We start from the raw sequence: 19,692 nt of genomic DNA, 5'->3' as shown, positions 1-19,692 counted from the left end.
CCGGGCCACCACCGGCCTTGGCGTCCCCCGCCCCACCTCTCAGCCCTTCTCTTGGCCCGAGCCTTTCTCTTCATTTTTCACTGTCAGAAAAACCTGCGAAGACCCAGGCGGGCCTAGCCTGGGGCAGGGGGTGGGCGACTGGGTCACGGGATGCAACCTTCAGCCGCATCTCCAGCTCTTGGAGGGTACCTGCGCCCCTCCCCCATTCGCTCCCAGCCCCAAGTGACAAGGGGTGGATATATTTGCATAATACCTGTAGGTAAGTGGTTTGTCAGTCACCTCTGGGTAAAATAAACCCAAACCCTCTTTCCTTCTCCTCCCCCTCGTTCGCTGCCTGCTGCGTGTCCCCATGCCAGGCCTCCTGTGGGATTCTGAGCTGGCCCAGGCAGGCTCCACGCAAGATCTCAGTCTTCCTGAGGAAGGGGTGGGGGTCAGCAGAGGGCACGTGGGCAGTGAGGCCATATGGTACTATGACAAGAGCTGTTGGCTAAGTCAGAAGAGCTGGACGCTGGCGTCTAGGCCCTGCTCTGCTACTCCCTGGCTGTGTGGCCCCAAGCAAGTCAACTTTGCCTCAGTTTACCCATCAGTCAGCTTAGAGGATTGACATCTATGGCCCTGTCATGCTCTGACAGCCAGTAAGTCCTTTCTACCTAGACACCTTCTAAGTCCCTCACGGGAAGCGGGTTCCAGGACTGAGAGGAGGAATGATGGTGGTGGGGGAAGTAGACAGGGGGTCAGACCTCTATTGTGAAGAAAGGACAACGTGGGGAGATGTAGGCAGAACAGGTGGAACCAAAGTTCTGGAATTTACACTGAGCCAAAAACTCTCTGGCTTCTGCAATGTGTCCAGGACCCCCTGGCAGGTGCCCTCCCCACCCCAGGGTCCCGGCACCCTGCAGACTGTGACCGCCACGTGTTCCCTTGCCTTGAACAGCTCGGCCTTTGTTTCTTCCTCTGAGGACTCAGCCTAGGAGCACCGCCTCACGGTGTGGTGATGAGGGCTGACCCATGGAGTGTCCACATGACATCTTATCAACAGGACAAGCAGGCCACACCAGGCAGGTGGAATAGTTCTGGAATCTGCTCGGTGCAGCCCGTCATGGTGAAGTTGGCACCCAGGCCCACAGGTGCCAGGTCTGGGTGCCCTTAAAGGTATCCAGTGAAAAGCTTCGATTTGGAATGTGGCTCTGGGGGCAAGACAAAGTCACCATGAGTCTAAACACCCCCAGAGCCTGGCCTGACCCCTCCTCCTCTCGGTCCTGATTCTTCCCTTCAAAGCCCCTGCGCTGGTTTCTGCACTGGCCCCTCGCCGGTCTCTGGGCTGTGGGGAGGGGTGTGTGCAGAGGCAGAAGCACCCTTGAGGGACAGACAGCCCGGCACCTCCTCCTTCCCCATGTTCTTCACACTAGACCAGACACCCCAAGTCAGCAAGGGGCCCGCCCTCCAGGTGCACCCCTGGGACTCCAGCAGGGAGGGGTTGTGAAGGCTCTGCTCAGGTTTTAGGGCTCTCCTACAAGCAGGTCCCTGTGCTGCTTTTCAGCATTGTTCTTGGCAGCGCGTATAGGAGGGAGAGCAAGGCTGGCCAGGGCAGAGATTGAAAGCGAAAGATTTCCGATGGCCAGGAAGCCCCTGGCCTTTCCCCAGGATCCCCCAAGCCAAGCCCACCTCCCTCAAGGTCCCCTCCCCTTCAGATTTGAAATCTGGGTCTCTGCCTGTCTCATCCCACCTCCCCTCTCCCTTCTCCCACATCAGAGGCTCCTGTGGGGGGAGGTGCCAGGTCTGTGGGGAGGAGGACCACAGGCTGATCAGTCCCCTGTGTCTTGTGTTGGAGGGATGGGGCGGGCCAGTGAGTCCAAGTCTCTCCGGATGGCAGGAAGGTTCCTAAATCCTGAAGTTAAGATGTTGCTTTCATTTCTTTCATAACTTCATCCTTTGTTCATTCATTCATTCATTCATTCATTCATCCATCCTATTCAACAAACATGCATTGAACGCCTTTTTGTATCAGACGGTGAGCTGAGCACTGGGGATAGACAGCTGACAAAGCCACAGTCTCCAGAAAGAGCTCCCAATCAGGCAGAGACAAGACGCACAAGGGACCTGACCCACAGTCCCTCCTGTGAGGGACAGAACAGCCCTCCTACCCCACTGAGGAGCGCTTCCTCTAGTTGAACTGCAGAGGGGTGGGGTGAGCGCTGATGCCCCTGCCAGAAGGATCGCTGCAGCCCTGGGGACCCCGTGGTGGAAAGGAGCCCAGATCTTGGGGATTCAGAGAACCACCCCTACTCTACTCAGCCAATCTGTCCACTGCAAAGATAAGGAAACCAAGACCCAGAGAGGAAATATGCTTCTTCCAACCCACCCGAGAGCTGAAGGTAGGGCCTGGTGCCCAGCGGAGACATCCTGATGTCCAGGTGAGCTGGGCTCAGGACACCTTTAAGTACCAAGCCTTTAAACTCAGACCTTGCAGAAGTGGGGGTCCTTGCTTTCACACCCTCCCCTCTCATGGCAAGTGGGCTGCTGACACACCCAGAGAGAACCAGCACGTGGACACTGTCCTACAATAATAAAGGCCCCTCACAGATGCAGGTCGGTGTTAGGCGGTTTACACCTCAAACACACCTAGGAGGTAGCAAGGCAGGAGGTGCTCTTAGTCCCTAATCAGATGAAACAGAGGCCAAGAACGGTAACGGGAAGCCGGGCGTCAGAGCTGAGACCCACCCAGGTGTGACGTGTTTTACTCGGGCAGGTGTGTGTGATTGGAAGTGGGTCCAGTTGGTCTGACAGGGATTCCTGGAGGAGGAGAATCCCTTTTGAGTCCTTGTTCGACTGGTCTTATTAAGGACCTGCTGTGGAGATGGCGCTGTTCTAACGTGCCCTCTGAGAGCGCCAAGAGTAGGGGGACTGGAGGGCAGGGCTGGTGTCGAGCCTGCTCAGCATGAGCTGGAGCTCCAGGCACCACAGAGGAGGAGCGCGTGCAGTGGCTGACAGGCGGGGAAGGCCACGGGGCAGGATGCCCTGTGTTTGTGGACAAGGGCTGGTGACATGAAGGGGGTTCTGTGGGCAGACAGAGGTGTGTTCTGGGCAAGATGGTGGGCTGGGCAGCAGGGTGACGGCTAGGGGCCACGCTGCTAGAGGCCTCCCTGGGAGGCTGAAGGGACTGGGGTGGGCGGTGCACCCAATTAAAGCCACAAGGCCTCAGCCCTGTCCGTGCTCCACTCTTCCCAACCAGGGGAACCGGACAACTCACCACATATCTCTCAGCCTCGGGTCCCCTTATCAAATTCTGTGTTTATTTCTTTTAAAGTGCTTTCCAGGTTGTAAGTCACTAGACAGATATGATGGTCCGCTCTGTTGGTGATGGGACACTTCTGAGGGCTTTGAACAGGAGCCTGAAGGATCTCTAAGATGCTCTGGAAAGACCCTCTGTGCCCCTGTGCAGAGTGGACTGGAGGAGAGAGGGCACGGGAAGCAGGAAGACACGTCAGAGGCAACAGCCATCTTGCCTGAAGAAGACTAAAAGGCAACCAGGAGAGGAAGCAATGGGGACAGAGAAGATGGACAGGAGAGGTGTCACACGGGCTCCTTGGCCAGCTGAGCAGAGCAGCCAGGGAGAATGGAGAGGTAAAGGTGACTCTTGGGTTTCAAGCTCAGGCCTCTAGAGAAATGCCACCGGCTGGGAGGCAGATTCGAAGGGGGACTGGGGGAAGGTTAAGAAGTTCACTCCTGGACGGCTTGGGTGGGATGTGCCCTGGGGGACGTCCAGGCACCGCGTCCAGCAGGTTTGTGGAAATGGCTCAGGGACAGTCGGAGCTCCAGCAGAGTCATCTCAATTGAGGTGGCAGTCAAAACTCTGGGCAAGATGACGTCACTCAGGGAGAGGATGCAGAAAAGGAGCTGGGAAGAAGTGAGGCTGTGCCCACCCAAGGGAAGTGGGCATCTCAGAAGCAGGGTGCTGAGGGGTTCGGGGCTGGAAGGCAGCCGCGAGCGAGCTGAGCGGGCAGTGGCAGGATTTGCGATGTGAGGAGGGCAGGGTGGGGCAGAAGCACCGTCTCCGGGTAAACGCTGGAGCGGGGAGGAAAAGGTGGGGCTGTGGGAGCAGACAGGCTTTGAGGAGCTTGGCAGGGAAGAGAATAGAAGATGGACTGTTAGCTGCAGGAGACAGGGGTCAAAAAGAGGTTGGTTTTAGACCGCACGATCTGAGCATGCTCAGACCTGAGCGGGGAGCGCGGTGGCGAGGAAGAGACGAATCGGAAGAGCTGAGTGCAGACCCCCCTCGTCACGGTCCTGAGTGGTTAATGACCGCCCGCTGGGCGCAGAGCTCTGGATGCCCGCAGACCTGGGAGCAGCAGCTCCCCGCCATCTCCAAGCGCCTCCAGCCCCCACCCCTGCCCCACCTGGCACATGGCCAGCAGCTTGTCCCACCATGTCGCTCATCAATTAAAGAGTCAGCCTTCTCCCGGCACCAGCAACTCTTCATCCGGCAGCCCGTGGCCAGGCCCCCACCCCTGACCCCAGCCCGCAGGCACCAGCCGTGGGGTTCTTGGCTTCTCTGGCCCCGATTGCAGCCGAGGGGGTGCCTCTGGGCCGTTCACCTGCCACCCCACCGCTGCCTAGAACACCTGAAGTTGCCTCCACCATGTCATGAAGCCATCAGAGCTCAGCCTCCCGGCACAGCCCACGCCATCCCAGCCAGGACGTTCACCCCACTGTCCTGGACGCCTCAACACCACCTCTGAGGGTACAAGGGCAAGGACCCTCAGTGGGCAGATGGGGAAAAGGAGGCAGGGAGAGGGTGTGGCTGCCTAATGCCGCCTGTGTTCCTTCCCACCCATCACGCAGAGCCCTCGCCCCTCAAGAAAAAGCAATGTACCCGCTTCTTTCTGTATGTTCTGAGAGGGTGAAGGAGGCCATGAGGACTGGGGGAAGGAGGGACGGAAGGACAGAAATAGAGCTGCCCGATGAAATTCAGGACACCTAGTTAAAAGCTTTTTTAACAGCTTCACTGAGATATAATTTACATATCATAAAGTTCACCCATTTAAAGTGTACCACTCCATGGTTTTTAGTGTATTTACAGAATTGTGCAACTATCACCATAATTTAATTTTAGAACATTTTCATCACTCCCCAAAAAAACCTTGCACCTGCTAACACTCATTTCCCAACCCCTCCCCACACCCACGCAGACCCTGGCAATTACTAATCTCCTTTCTCTCTGGATTTGCCTATTCTGGACGGTTCATATAAATGGAACCACATAACACATGGCCTTTGTATCCAGCTTCTTTCATTCAGCATAACGTTTTCGAGGGTCACCTGTGTTGTGCCACCCCTTTTGTGTCTGAGCGATAGTCCATGAGTGTGTGGGCCGCCTGTGGTATGCCCATTTATAATGGACGTTGGGTTGCTCCCACTTTTATGAATAATGCGGCTGTGAACATTCATGCACAAGTTTTGTGGGAACATATATTTTCAGTTGTCTTGGGTGGGTACAGACAGAAGGAAGAGAAGAACCACGTGTCTGGCCCTTTCTCACATGTACCTCCTGTGTCCTCATGCTGCTAGGTTGGGAAGCTATTATGATCCCTTTAACAGATTAAAACACCGAGGCTCAGAGCGGGTCCTGGAGCCATAAAATGCTAGAACTGAAAAAATGAGCTCAGGCCGCTGAGTCCCAGTCCAGGGTTCTTTGCAATACGTCACAAGGCGCCCTCCCAGAGTCTGCAGTCCAGCCCAGAGGACAAGAGAGATGGGATTGGGAAAGCAGCCATCGCCTTGTCACTTGCGACTTTTAATCTGGTGCTTTGTGGACTGTGTCCTGGGGTGAGGGCTTAGACTGAAGCCAGAGGCCTTTTGGAAGGAGCAAGGTAGAACCCTGATGGGTGGAACGGCCCCTGTCCTCCACTGGGACCCTGGGAGCCTGTCAGAGAACCCACCACACACAGGTGTTCACAGTGACGGTGTGATGGAAGCCAGGGGTCACCCCGTCACACTAAGGAATCTGAACTGGTCAACATTCCTGGGAAAAGAACAGGCAGGAGACCTGTGGAAAACACAGGCCTGGCCCCAGATTCTGGCTTCAGCCCATTGTCTCAGCTCCAGTCTCACCGGGCCCTGCTGCCCTGATCTTCAGCGGAACTTGAAATGCTAGTCTGGAGTTGTTCTATTCATATTTGCCTTGACCCTCCGCCCCGAACCCAAGGCCCTGTCACCAGCCAGCACCGGGTGTGCGAAAGGTCAACACACCTTTTCCTACAGTCCAGGTGGAGAGGTGGCTGCGGCCTGGGTTCCCAGCCCCCTCGGAGGGCCCACTCAACGTCCCAAATTCCAGAATAGAGGGACAAGCAGGATCTTGTGAAAGGTGTTGTCCTCCACCTAAGAGACATCGGCTCCATCTGGCTGGTCAGGTGGAGTGGGAGACACAGAGGGGCCCTCACAGAGGGGCACTGGGTTTTTCTCTTCCTGCCACTGTCCCAGGCCCAAGAGTTGGACGGGAGTCACTCAGGGCTGGAAATCAGAGCTCAAAGCCTGCGTGCCGAGCGTCGGGTGGTGTGCTGAAGGAGCACAGTCACAACGACAAAGACCATCAGCGCTTCATGGCCGAGAACTCGACCTCTTCCCATCGCAGAGTAGGAAACCGAGGCTCTGGGGCATGTGCGACTCTGCTGAGCGGTGGGATGGCTGCGGGGCCAGGAGCCCCGCCTGCGCAGGGCCCTTGCCTGGGGCTCGGGGTCCCCCTGCTGGCGGACAGAAGCCTGGGCGTGGGCGAGGAGCTGTGCTCCTGAGGCCGGGGCAGCGCGGTCGGCAGGTGCGCTGCCCCACCTGCTGAGGCTCTGCCAGCTCACGCCTCACCGGGGAGCTGAAGACCATGGCCGGCCAGCACTGCAGAAACAGGGGCGACGTTCAGGTCTCCTGGCACCCAACCCAAGGGGCTCTGTGCCCGCTCCTCCTAACCAGCCCAAAGGGATGACTCGTCCCGTTCAGAGAAATCTCCAGAGAAGAGGGTTTTCCAGTTTCCTTGGTGCTCCTCCCACCTCATCGGGCTGCTCTCGATGCCGCTGCCCTGGCCCTTAGCTGGCGTTTCGTTAGCTCGGTCCTCCTCGCGGGTTATGAATTTGGTCTCTAGCATCAAATCTGACTTCTGTCCCACCTCTGGTGTCTGATGAAGAAGCCTCAGCTTCCTCCCTGTAAAGGGGCTTTCGCAGTGGGCTGTGGGGGGGCTCCGGGACGTGCTGTGAAAACAGCAGCACTTGTCCAGTCAAGAGATGAAGTTCACTGTTTTCGCAGCGCTTTGACCTTTCTCACTCTGTCACTCCAACTTAAAGAGCAATGGGGTGAGGGACAGTAAACAGGTAGGGTTCTGGACAGAAAAGTGTGGAATGTCCTGTCATGTGCTTCCGATGTGCCCAACACGGTCACCTGCTTGTGCTCCTACCTCCTGCCTGCAAAGGGAGGGGTGGCAGCTGTTTCTCTCCCTTGCCTGGGCCCTGACCCAGCCAAAGGCCTGGCACAGCTGCTGGAATGGCCCAAATGCCTTGGGTTCAGGGTTAGGCACAGGACAGCTGGCGTTGGGGGGGGGGGGGACGGGGGTAAAGGGGCAGCTGAGGAACATGTCTCACATTATGACCCCTCACCCTGCAGCTTCCCAACCCTGCCAGGTCAGCTGCGGCCTCTGACCTCACACCTGCCCAGCCTTGGGGGGCAGGTGAGGAGGAGCGCCCCTCTTTCCCTCCCTCGTCTCCTGCGCTCTCGTGCCTCCTCCCCCATGGCTGAGGCCCCCCCCCTCGCCCCTGCTGCCGCCCCACCCACGTGCTGCCCAGCTGTCACGGGCTCTGAGCTGGGCACTCCGCCTGCCGACACCGCTTATGAATCGCCAGCATTCACACTCTGGCCCCAGAGCCTCCACCTGTTCCCCTCGCTCTGAGCAGCAATGCTGTGTGGCCCCATCTGTTGTCCTCCATCCAGGACTGGGTGCCACAGACTAAACTTCAGCACCCCCAACCTCCACCTGCCAGGACGGGGGTGGGAGGGCTGGCGGAGGGGCAGGGTCCGCTCTCTTGGAAGAGCAGCCGGTCCTTTCCGTCCCAGGCCCACCAGCACGGCTGGAACGACCTGCATTCCAGCCTGAGAAAAGCAAAAGCTCACCCCTCCCACAAGGGCATTTGCACGTTCGTGGCATTCTCTGACTGCATTTCACGTATCTGTGGCCTGAATCAGGGGCTGGTCAGTGCACAACAGAAACACACAGACACAACAGCGGCGACACCTTTTAGATGAATTTCCTTGATATAAGCAATATATGAGCCTACTTTCTTTGAAAAAAGATTGAAACCATTGCAGTTCTGGCCCAGATCCTTTGATCAGTCCCTCAAATCTAGGTCCTTTCCCCTAAACACAGAGATGACCATTATTACCTGTTTTTCTATATATTTGCATGATGTATCTACAGAAAATACATGGTACTATCATGTGTGTCTAGGTTTTGCTGTTATTTTTTACTTAAATTGTAAACTACAAATATTCTGCAATTAAATTCACTAAAAAAAAGTCTCATCTGTGTAAATCAGTACAAATGGGTCGACAGCAGTCTCCCCAAATGCTACAGACCGTTCCCGGCACAGACACATCGCGCTTCATTCAGCCATCTCCTTATGGACAGACGTTCGGGCGGCCTCCCCTTTTCCCCCATTACAAACGCTGTGTCCCGTCACAGGCGTGAGCTTTCTGCAACCTGGTCCTGCCTGCTCTGTGCTCCTAACCCTGTGAACAGGAGATTTCTGGGTACAGAAACAGCAGAAGTGTCCTCAGGAGCATTTTATTACAAAATTTTAGTAATTTTTTTTTCAAAATCCTGAGTCCCATTAAGATGATTTTTATATCCACTTAGGGACAAATGAGTGCTCTCAGAAAGAGAGCTGTGGCTAAGGAGGTAGACGGAGATGGAAAAGAGAGTGAAGAAGGTAGAGGTGAAAGAGAAGTGAACAGGATGGAATAAGAAAGAGAAAAGTAGAAGATGCGTGTTGCATGCGTACTCCCACCTTGCTCTCTCTCCAACGGGGAGGCACACTGGACTGTCAAGCAGGAAGGAAACAGTTAAGTAAAACTTGGCACGTCCATTCAATGGAATATTATGCAGCCATTAAAATGATAATTAGGAAGACTGTGGGAGCATGGAAATGCTTCTGATATTAAGTTAAAGAGTAGACTACAAAATTAAAACTGCATTATGATTACAAACATTATGCAAAATGATGTGGGCACATAAGGATGGGACGGGAAGACAGACAGATGAGAACAATCAGATTTGTTGCAGCAGCAGGATTGTGGGTTCCTCCACTGTGGTGCGTGCAACATGATTACTGTGCAAGTTAAACAGCAACAAGAAGAGAGCAGGAAAGAAAAATAAATGAAAGAAAAAAAGAGGGAGCAGTGAGAAGAGGGAGACTGGAGGGAAATCCGTGCTTCGGGAGCTGGGCCGTCTTCAGCACCATGGCCGCCACAGTGTTAACCTCGGGCTCACCTACCATGCCGTCTGGGCTGAAAACAGTTTTCGCTGTACACAGAAGATGTACACCTCCGTCCCCTTCCCTCTGGTATTTGTTAAGCCCGCCAGGAAGTTAGGAATACCCAGGTCAGGATTTTAAAGGACTCAGAGTCTAGTGGGTAAGCAGAGGTGGGGGCTTAGATATGTGAGCAGGCAATGCAGCCGATCAGGAAATGCTCAGGTAGATGTCTAGTCCTTTGAAGGCTGTGGAGCCCCAGGAGACTTCATCAGCAAGGGACATTTGAGCTGGGTTTCAAAGGATGGGTGGAGATTGTCAGGCAGAGCAAAGTGGATACCATCCTAGGCAGAAGGCACGTGTGCAAAGGCCCTGGGGCCTAAACGCACAGAATACCATTCAGGGTGGCTTGACATAGGGTTCAGGAGGGACAGAGGCAAGAGATGAGGCCTTGAATTTATCTAAGGGCAACAAGAAGCTTGCTCAGGGCAGTCGCACACTCCAATCTGTGCTTTAGCGATAACCCTGAAGGCAGTGAGGACACTGGGTGGGAGCAGGGCACAGTGGAGAGGAGAAGCATCACTTAGAGGTGCTTTGTACGGGTGCTGATGAGAAAGAGCAAGACCCTACGCTGGGCGGCTAACGGGGTGGGGACGGAGGGATTCCCTCAAGAAATTCACGCAGAAAGCACCTGAAATATTGCCTGGCACACAGTAAGTACCTGATAAATGTTGAAACAAACAAAACAAGTAAAAAGTGCAGGTACTTAAAGCGAGATTCACACCTATCAGGTCACCTCTCTCCATGAGACCAGAGAGGAATGTGTGGCCTCCTGGCCCTGAAAGGTGGTCAGCCAGAGACTTTTGACAAAACTAGACCTGACCCTCCCAAGAAGAGGCTGCCTAGAAGAGAATGTGGCTGTAAGCATACACACCCTGAGCTCACTGCTGTACCTGGACTCCCGCGGAGAGAAAGGCGCCAGGGGCCCTGGCAGGTCATTCCCATCAAAGGGATTTTGCAGCCATCGTCCATCTGGAGAGTGGGGCCCATGCGCTTTGTCTGGTACCACGGAGGAAGTCGTCCAGGTTGTGGATTTTCTTTGTTCTTGCGCTTTGACTACTGTCAATGTACTGAAATTTGGGAAGAAGTAGAGCCAGGAGACATTGTCTACGCCATGTTGTCGGAGGTAAAGACATGGAGACCCGTCGGGAAGATCTGCTGAACTGCTCCCCACTATGGGACAGGCTTTGAAGGACCGTCTTGTCAGACCTCGCACCTGACCCCTGTGACAAGAGCCCCCAACACTTTCACCTGGAAAGTGACACGTGGTGAGCACACTGGGTGGGCGGCGTGCTTGTGTCGGGCTCAGGCTGGACATGCGACACACACAACTGAGTGGTCAGGCGCTGGAACCCGCTCTGAGCACAACGAAATCAGCCACATTCTAGGACAAATTCTGATTTTGATGAGTGTGAGTCTTGCTTCCAGTTTCTGGACTTTTCCTTTTGGAGCTGACGTCCACTATGAGCTCGTGGGCAAGCACTGGTCCAGGCGTGTCTCGCGAGCCTCACAACACACCTGTGGGGTGGTTTCCAGTATTGGTGTCATGCCATGATGGAGACACAGCACACGGAGAAGACAGACGTTTGAGCGGGAGCCTGGGCTCCAGCCCAGCAGACCGACGTCAGTGCTGTCCACGTTGTAAATGCAGGAAAGATCTGAGTCGCTGAGCGTCAGCCCTGTCAGGGGCTTCATTTCTAGGGAACTGATTACAGTGAAAGTGAATTATGCTCACCAAGAAAATGCAACTTTCCAAGAGCGTTAGAGAGCACTGGATAAATAAATCCCCAAACCTGAAATGTCCTATTCTGAGGTCTATCACCGGGCAATGTTTTCTGTAGCTCAGGAAATGCGGAGGCTGACGCTGAGAGCTATCACCAATGATGTCCGTCTGGAGCCTGTGCTGAGATGTATTCAGCCGCTTCTGTCTGTTAATACTGTCCTGCCCTGGGGGACCCCATGGGTTCTCTTGAAATTTACCCATATCCAGCACAGGCCTATAGGAGTGCACTTCTCTATAGGTGATGCTAATCCAATTGGTACTGCTTTTGTGTTGCAGTTAAAAGTCCATAAATTTGTTCAGCTAGCTTCACTATTGTTACTGATCTTTAAAAGTTATGGACTTCAGTTTCTAAGGTATAGCAGAGTAGTTTACTGGTAGATCCTCTCAGTAAAGAAAACTAAAAATACTGGACAAAATAATGAAAACCTCTTTTTAAAATGCATCAATAGACTGGGCAGGAATGAAAGGTAAATTCGGAAGCCTAAAATCTTGTGAGAACAGGAGCCAAGAGAGATAAGTCTCACACCGATGTCGGCATTCACATTGAGCTTGTCTTCACAAACCTTGCAAGGCATGAGGGGCTTGTCAAAGTGAGGCATCTAATAGGGGGTCACACTCCCGCATAAACCCATAAACCTGGAACCCAAAGGCTACAATTCATTAAAAGGGTGAATTCAAACTAAATCCATGCCCTACAAACCTGTCTTAGACCTGACACTGTATAGAAGATAGAAGAACATCTCTCTGGAGAATTAATAACTAGCAGCTAGCACTGTGCAGACTGGCTGCCCACATTCACAGTCTTGGTGGTTTAAAATATCTACAGCCAAGAATTTATTTTGTGTATATGATCCTGAACCAACAGTGCCCTCAGATGCCTGGCAGTAGCAAACGAAAAACAGTCCTGGAGGAAAACACCTTTGACCTAGAATCAGATAATTTTCACAGATATATTTCTAAGAAACATGATCTCACAATAAAAAAATTTTTCACAAACACAAGGAAAGAGGACACCATGAGTGAGGTCCCACAAGAGACCTTAGAGAGCATAGTGGTTCACAGCCCAGGGCAATTTTGTCCTCCAGGGACAGTTTTGGTTGTCACAACTGGGAGGGGATGTGTGTGCTACTGGTATTAGTGGGTAGAGGCCAGGGGTGCTGCTACACATCCTTCAGTGCCCAGGATGGCCACGCACAACAAAGAGCTGCCTGGCCTGAGATGTCAATAGTGCCAAGGTTGAGGACCCCTGAGATGCAGAATCGTACCTGCAAAGCTTCTCTCTTGGAATTGTCAGGGAAAGAAAATGTATAATAAGTATAAGTATAAACTTTAATAAACAAGGAAATTTAAATATGAGTAAAGAACAAGGGAATATATATTATCAAGCAAATTTGAAGAAGAGCAATAAAAATTTCTAACAATGAATTAAGTAAAGCAACTGAAAGTAAAAATTCAGTGGCACAAACATTTTGGAAAAGACTGTGAAATTATCTAGTAAAATTGAAGCTATACATAATCTGTGGCCCAACAATTCCATTCCTGGTCATAGCCTGGAGAAATGCACACACATGTGTGCCAGTATACATATGCAGTGATGTCCACAGCACTGTTATTGAAAAGAGCAAAAGAACTAACCCAAATATCCATCAAAAACAATGAAAAATTATAATATATTCATGCAACAGACTACCTACAGCAGTGAGAGTCAATGAACCACAGGGACAAACATGGATTAATTCTCAAACATTATGTTGAATGAAAGAGGCAAGGCCCAAAATATGCATAGATTATTATTTAAAAAGAAAACAAACAAATATGGACATAGCTGGTAAAACTATAAAGAAAAGCAAAGAATGATTACACTACAGTCGAGGTAGTGGTTCCCTCTGGTGGAAGGGTGGTTGGAGATCGGAAAGGACTCCCGGGGGTTCTGGGCTGTTGGTCCTGTTCTATTTCTGGGTGTTTGTTTGATAATTAAATGCTCAGGTATACTTTTATATTTTTGCACTTTTCTGAATTGTGTTACAGTTTCCCAATTTAAATAATGTTTTAGAAATGAAGTGGACAGTTTTAACAGCAGACTAGAGAAAGCTGCAGTGAGAATCACTGTACCGGAAGACAGGCCTGAAGAAATTATCCAGAACACGGTTCGCAGGCAAAGAGGTGGGAATGATGAGAGAAAGGTTACCTGGCAATCTGGTAGGCGTGAGAGAAGGAAGGGGCGGAAGCACCATTTGGAGAGTCAACGGCCGGAAGTGTCTCAGGACTGAAGGACAGATCCCTGATGACTGTTCCCCATCCGGGAAGCCCAGCTAATGACAGCTGTAGAAATAAAGCGCACTCTGCCCCGAGAACGCAAAGTAGTGAAATGTGGGGATATGCGTGTTTGTTGCGACGTGATTTTTATCTTATAACTTACAAGTAATACTTTCTATTTAGTAAAATTTGACACAACCTTTAAACTGCATGCCTCGCATACCTAGTCTTCGGACGCGATGGAAAATGCATGGCTGGGTCTGTGCTCAGCCTGCTGAGGAGCAGTCCCGTCACCGACACCGCCTCCAGGGAGCCCTGCTGCAGTACCGCTCCTGAGAAAAGGAAAGTCCTGGCTGTCCGTGTGTACAGCCTAGTAGTCCACTCGAGCTGCCGTGATAAAACACCACGGGCTGGGGGCTTAAACACCAGACGTTTATTCCCTCGCAGTCTGTAGGATGGATATCCAAGACCAGGGTCCCAGCATGGCTGCCTCCTGGTGGGGACACTCTTGCTTCTAGCTCGGAGCACACTGCCCTTCCTCGGTCTGTTCGCACAGAGAGCCAGCTCTCTGGGTCTCCTCCCACAAGGGTACAGATTCCACCGTGAAGACCCCACCTTCATGTCTAACCCTCATCACCTCCTGAAGGTGCCTTCTCCAAACACCATCACAGTGGGGGTCAGGGCTTCGACACACGGATGGGGGACACGCACATTAAGCCCATGGCACACAGCCACCAAATTAGCTAATTATCATTTGCAGGTGGAGAGGGGCTGAGGCCCACAGGACTTACAAAGAATATGTTTGGGGGAGTTGGAGTGAGAGCGAAGACATGTCCCGAGGGTTCTCAGCCCATTCCCCCAACAAGGCTGAGGGCTTGCTTGGCTCTGGGGACTCAGCAAGCCATGGGTTCCGAGCCCCTTTCTGTGGGTGGCGGCTGCCACACAGTCCCCTCAAGTTTTCTGTGCACATTCCATCCACCTTGCAGCTGCTGGGCCTGCACGGCCCAGGGTTGAGAAGGGACCGCACTGCTTCTGTGCAGTTTCTGTAAATGGGCACTTCCTCCTAAGGTTGCCACTCCCCTGAGATTTGCGGTGAGATGCAGAGTCACACACAGGCTTGGAACTGGGGGAGGAGGCACACAAGGGAAGAGCTTTAAACCTACAGCAGAGAGAAGAAGGTCCTGCCAGAAGCAGTAGATGGGGAAGGATGGAGACAGGGATCCAGGAAGCGTCTGCACTTGGTCTCGTATTGGGGGTTCGCAGAACAGATGTCAGGGATTATTTATATCTCATAACAGACAGAGCTGAGATCCGTGAGATGCCAGGGGCTTGGCTGACAATTGGTGGGGCAGGGAGGGACTGAGGCCTCCTCAAGGACCCCCAGGAGGAGGGAGGGTCGTTGATGAAAGGCCGTGGAGCCTGTGCCCACCCTCCAGGCTGGGCGGGAGAGCCTCCTGAGGACCAATGCGTTCAGGGGTGATGACAGTCATTCTAATAATAATAGCTGACTGGGTACCAGGCACGAAGCTAAGTGCCTTCTCCCCACTTGAAGCTATAGGTGGTGAAGCCCTCTGCCTGGCCCCTGGCCTGTGCGGGACGGAGGAGAGACCCCGCTGTCACATCAGCCCTGAGCCACCTAAAGAGGCAAGGTCACCTGAAGGGACAGAAGCCTGGACTGTGAGCTTTTTTGGGTGTGGGGAAGGGAACGGGGAGGACCCGGGAGAGGTGCTGAGGGAGGCTCGAGACAATGCGTGCAGGTGGGGGCTGCGGGAGCAGTGTGCGTACACCCAGGCGATCACCCATGCGCAGGCCGTGTGGTTATACGTACAGGGCCCTGAATGCTGATTCAATGCATATTTCCTGGCTCCGAGTACCAGGCAGGCAGGCTGCTGGAGCCCAGGACAGCTTCTTCCTCGACTGCCATCTGTCACCTCAGGCAAGTCGCTTCCTCCTCTCTAGCTCTCAGGGCTCCTCGTGGTCTGTGATTCTTCCCAGCTCTGATCATCTCTGCAGCTCTGATCTCACTGCAACCAGCCAGTGTGGGGAGCGGGAGGTTTGAGGTCAGAAGTCGAGCTCTTGGCTACCAGCCCCCAAGGCCAAGAGCCAAGCCCCGGCGAGGACAGCCTGGAAGAGGGAAGACGGAAGGCGCTGTCTGCTCCGTGTGGCGGGAGTGGGGCCATGAGCGCCGCGATCGCACCCACACCCACTCGCAGGGCTGCAGGGGCTGGTGCCAGGCGGGTAGATGGAATATTCCTACATTCACGACTCCAGGCTGCCTGTCTCGGAATAAACAGCCTCAGGCAGCTTGGTGCAGCTCTCACCGGCTCAGGCTACAACAGCCCTTCTGCAGGCCAAGGGTTCCAGCCCCCTGCCTCCACAGTTCACAGTCCTATGCCCCCTGAACAACACCCTCATCTCTTCCCAATAGGTGCCAGCGGTGTCCAAAGGCCCAGGAATTCACCCCAGTTAGCAGGGCACGCAGGCTATGACATCCAGATCACCCCAAGGAGGAGAGAGGGCCCTGAAGCCTCACTCCGTGCCAGCCAGAGAAGGGACTTGCTTTGATGAGGTGGCCCGTCTCTCAGTGGAGCTGATCGGTGAGTGCCAGCTACCTACCCACCCTTGGGAGGAGCTGGTCGCCTAGGTTGTCCAGGGCCTGAGTCTGCAGCTGTGGGCCTCCAGGGAGAAGACGGCTCAGGGCCTGGAGTAGGCCAGGCTGGGCACTCATCCTGCAGCTCCCTTCTGTCCGTGCCATCAGCGAGTTTCTTAACCATGACCCCCTGCCTGGAAACCGGAGTGATGACACACATGTCATAGACTCATCGTAGGGACTCAGTCATTCATGTGTGCAGAGTATTCATCACAGTGCCCGTAAACAGGAAGTCCCAAGTGACGACGACCTGGTGATAACTGTCACACTGTCCCTTAGTGAGTCTTACCCTGCGCCCAGGGTACTTCCCCTGACCATCCGACCCGTACCGGCTGGCACCACGTGGAAAGTGCAGCTGGCTCTGGGTTTAGGAATCCGAGGAGACCTTGCTCTTTGTCCTATACCAGGCAGCGTGAAAGCCTCGTGAACCAGCAAAGGAAACAGTCGCTTCCAGAAATGTGGTTACAGCCATTAAAGACCAGGAACAGGCAACTGGAGACGTGGGAAGCCAGACACAGTGCTGTGAAAGCAGCTCTAATGGAACACAGGGTCCCCACTCGGTCCCCACCGGCAGGGGGAGGGCGGGGGCGTGAGACCCAGTCCCAGCCCGGTCCCCTGACCCACCTCCCAAGGCCTCAACTTCACCATCTGTAAATGCAGGAAAGGAAGCCGCAGGCTAAGGGAGGGCAGGGCTGCATGTCACTGGGCGGAGAGGACGTGGAGCACGGGACTCGGTGATGTTGGCTATGGGGACTCCACTGGTGCTGTGAGGCTCGGCCTTTCCGGGATAGAAACAGCCCACTGAGGAAAAGTGCCCCCCAACCCTACCCCTACCCTCAGGAGGCCATGTGTTGGCCTACAGATTGGGGATACAGAAAATACGGCTTGGGAAGAACAGCCCAGGCACCGGGGTCCCATAGCCCTTCACGCAGGGACCATAGCAGGTGGACCCACCCAACTCCTGGGAACATTTGCTTCCTGTTTCACATGGATCCCTGCAGAGGATCTGAGCAGGGCCTGCGGACAGACAGGCAGAGGAGCAGGTGGGGAAGGGCAGGGAGGCCTAGCCAGGTCACCTTCCCCAAGCCTTGAGCAGATGGCCACGAATGCAGAAGCTGGAGGGGACCCTCCAGAAACTGACTCCATTTCCCTTATTCTATAAATCAGGAGACTGAGGCTCCCAGAGAAGTCAGCATAGCACAATGGGAAGAGACTACAGCATCAGGAAGACACAACTTGCCACTTAAGAGCTGTGTGATTTGGTGACGGTTCCTTAACTTCTCTGAGCCTCAGGTTTCTCCTTTGTAAAATGGGAACCCTGTCGCTACTCCACAGACTTGTGAAAAATGAGTGACGTGATGCGTGCAGCCACACATACTAGCGGCTCAGTACACATGAACTTCCACTCCTCAAGGTCACACAGGGGTCAAAAGCAGAGCTGAGAGCTGGAGCAGAATCCGGACCTCCTGACGTCCTGCCCCAGTAAGCTACACCACATCGTCAACCCAGCTACAGACAGAGTCAAGGAGAAGACAGTCTATGAGGCACCCAGGGGCGGTATGGGAGGGGACAGTGATGTTAGAAGGGACTTTCTCATGACCAAAGCATAAGGGTGTATCACCGAGGGTTCCATTTTGGGAGCTTATTTAAGTGTGTGCCTGGGACGGATTAAAGACTGGGAGTGAACTAAATGTCATCTCGATGACCTGTTCGGCCCTCAGATGCTAGAATTCAAACCACCAGAGGCGGGGCTGGTCATACGGCTCCCTAAACGCCCCCAAGGGAAGGAAGTGAGTATGCACTCATTCATGCAACAGACACTGAGTCCATGATAAGCCTAGAGAAATGGGCTTCCTAGTTACCACTCTGCCTATGAAGAAATGATGGTTCCAAGCCATTAACTGAATAAAAGGTCACACAGCGAAGCAGCAGCAGGGCCAGGAGTCGTCACCCTCTGGGTGGGAGCCCTGCCCTGTGCCGTCCTCCAACGGGGAGAAGAGCAAGGCTGTGTGTAGGGTTGGTATCCTTGCGCTGGTGTGGACAGGGTCTCCGGAGAGCTCCCACTTTCTGCGCCCCTAGGGTAGAAGTGGCCTGGAGCTGCCCAGGTCTCCCTGAGGCCACCCTGCCCTCGGTAGGAGTCTGTCTAGGACCCCATGGCTCCCTCACTGGGGCCCCTGCTGTGACACCCTCAGTGCCCAGGAGCCCCACTGTACCTCCTGTGCTGTGCAGCTCTGTCCTGAGCACTGAGGCCGGCGAACAGAGAGTTCAGAGCCTGAGAGCACAGCACTGCCCTTGTCTGGGGGGCAGACACTCAGTTTGCCCTCAGGGAGCCCCCACTGTTCAGGAGAGCTCTCAGGGTGACAGTGATGGAAGGAACTTCTGCTCTCAGGCAGTTCCTAATCTGATGGAGGAAGTGGGGACAGAAGAGTGTAGGCTCAGTAATAATCACAGAGCTGACACTTACTGAGTTCACATTGTGTGCCAAGCGCTTCAGATATGAGTCATTTAATCTATGCACCAACAGGCACAGGATAAAGAAATGGAGGCACAAAGAAGCCAAGGCACCCACACAAGGTCACAAAGCTAGAACGTGATGGCGTCAGGATCAGAACCCCGGCAGTCTGGCGCAAATGTCTATCAAGGAAAAGATCAAGAAAAAGCGAGCCACTGGGCATCACTGACCGTCTGGGGACACTGTGGTTACAAGGATTCCAGCTGACCAGCGACAGCGGGTCTGGTCCAAGGGGGCTGCCCAACGAGCCTTGTGTTCAGGTCTTGCTTGAAGGGATGGTTAGTGACAGGGCCAAAGCTGAGGGGGCTCCGTGGAAAAGCAGGGGAGAGGGTTGACGGGAGAGACTTCAGCATGGAAAGGCCAGAAAGGGGGAGAAGTTAAAGACACTTGAGAAAAAGAGGGGCATGGAATGAAGTCCTTAGAGAAGACAAGAGTAGCCAGGAAGGGCCGGCCGAGTGGCGCGTTGGTTAAGAGCTGGCTTGGGACGCCAGAGGGCCCCGGTTCGGATCCCACATATGAGGGCCAGTGACACTGCCCTCCACAGCTAAGATGCTGAACAACAGCTCAACCTGGAGATGGGCTGCCGTGAGTCGCCGGCGACGGACGGCGTAGGCTGCAGCCCCTGTGGCAGTGGGTTGCCATGGGCTACCGTGTGTAGCCAGCAGCCGCCGTGAGCAGCCGTCCAGAAGCCGGCGACTGATCTGCCTCGCCCGGGAAGAGCGCTATGATGGTGCCAACTTGGGCCAGTGAAGCAACATCCTCCACAACTAGACTGAAGAACAAAACGACAGCAACTTGTCTGTTCCCCTTCCCCCAATTCCCCAGCGCTGTTCCCATCCCCCCAATGCCCCAATTAAAAAAAAAATCTTAAAAAAAAAAAGAGTAGCCAGGAAGAGTTCCAAGTTCTGACAGATAACAGGCAACAAAA

The 19,692-nt window shown here is 53.9% G+C and overlaps 2 long non-coding RNA genes across 3 annotated transcripts; one reads left to right on the top strand and one right to left on the bottom strand.

Annotated features, from left to right (window-relative positions):
* Positions 1-12: 12 nt before the first annotated feature.
* LOC109380485 (uncharacterized) lies at positions 13-5,051 on the top strand. 2 transcript variants are annotated; one of them, XR_002123499.1, is made up of 3 exons: positions 13-259; positions 935-2,414; positions 3,308-5,051. It is a non-coding gene; the product is annotated as an uncharacterized LOC109380485 (long non-coding RNA). The 2 variants fall into 2 exon arrangements; XR_002123498.1 differs by having other exon boundaries at positions 935-5,051.
* Positions 5,052-13,829: 8,778 nt separating this feature from the next.
* Positions 13,830-15,508, bottom strand: LOC109380426 (uncharacterized). Its single transcript, XR_002123471.1, has 3 exons — positions 15,431-15,508; positions 14,394-14,725; positions 13,830-13,934 (listed from the first exon to the last, which is right to left on the bottom strand). It is a non-coding gene; the product is annotated as an uncharacterized LOC109380426 (long non-coding RNA).
* Between the last annotated feature and the right edge of the window lie 4,184 nt (positions 15,509-19,692).

Source organism: Hipposideros armiger, unplaced genomic scaffold, assembly GCF_001890085.2.
Source record: "Hipposideros armiger isolate ML-2016 unplaced genomic scaffold, ASM189008v1 scaffold_37, whole genome shotgun sequence".
Lineage (NCBI taxonomy): Eukaryota > Metazoa > Chordata > Mammalia > Chiroptera > Hipposideridae > Hipposideros > Hipposideros armiger.
This window is presented reverse-complemented; position numbering and strand designations above follow the sequence as displayed.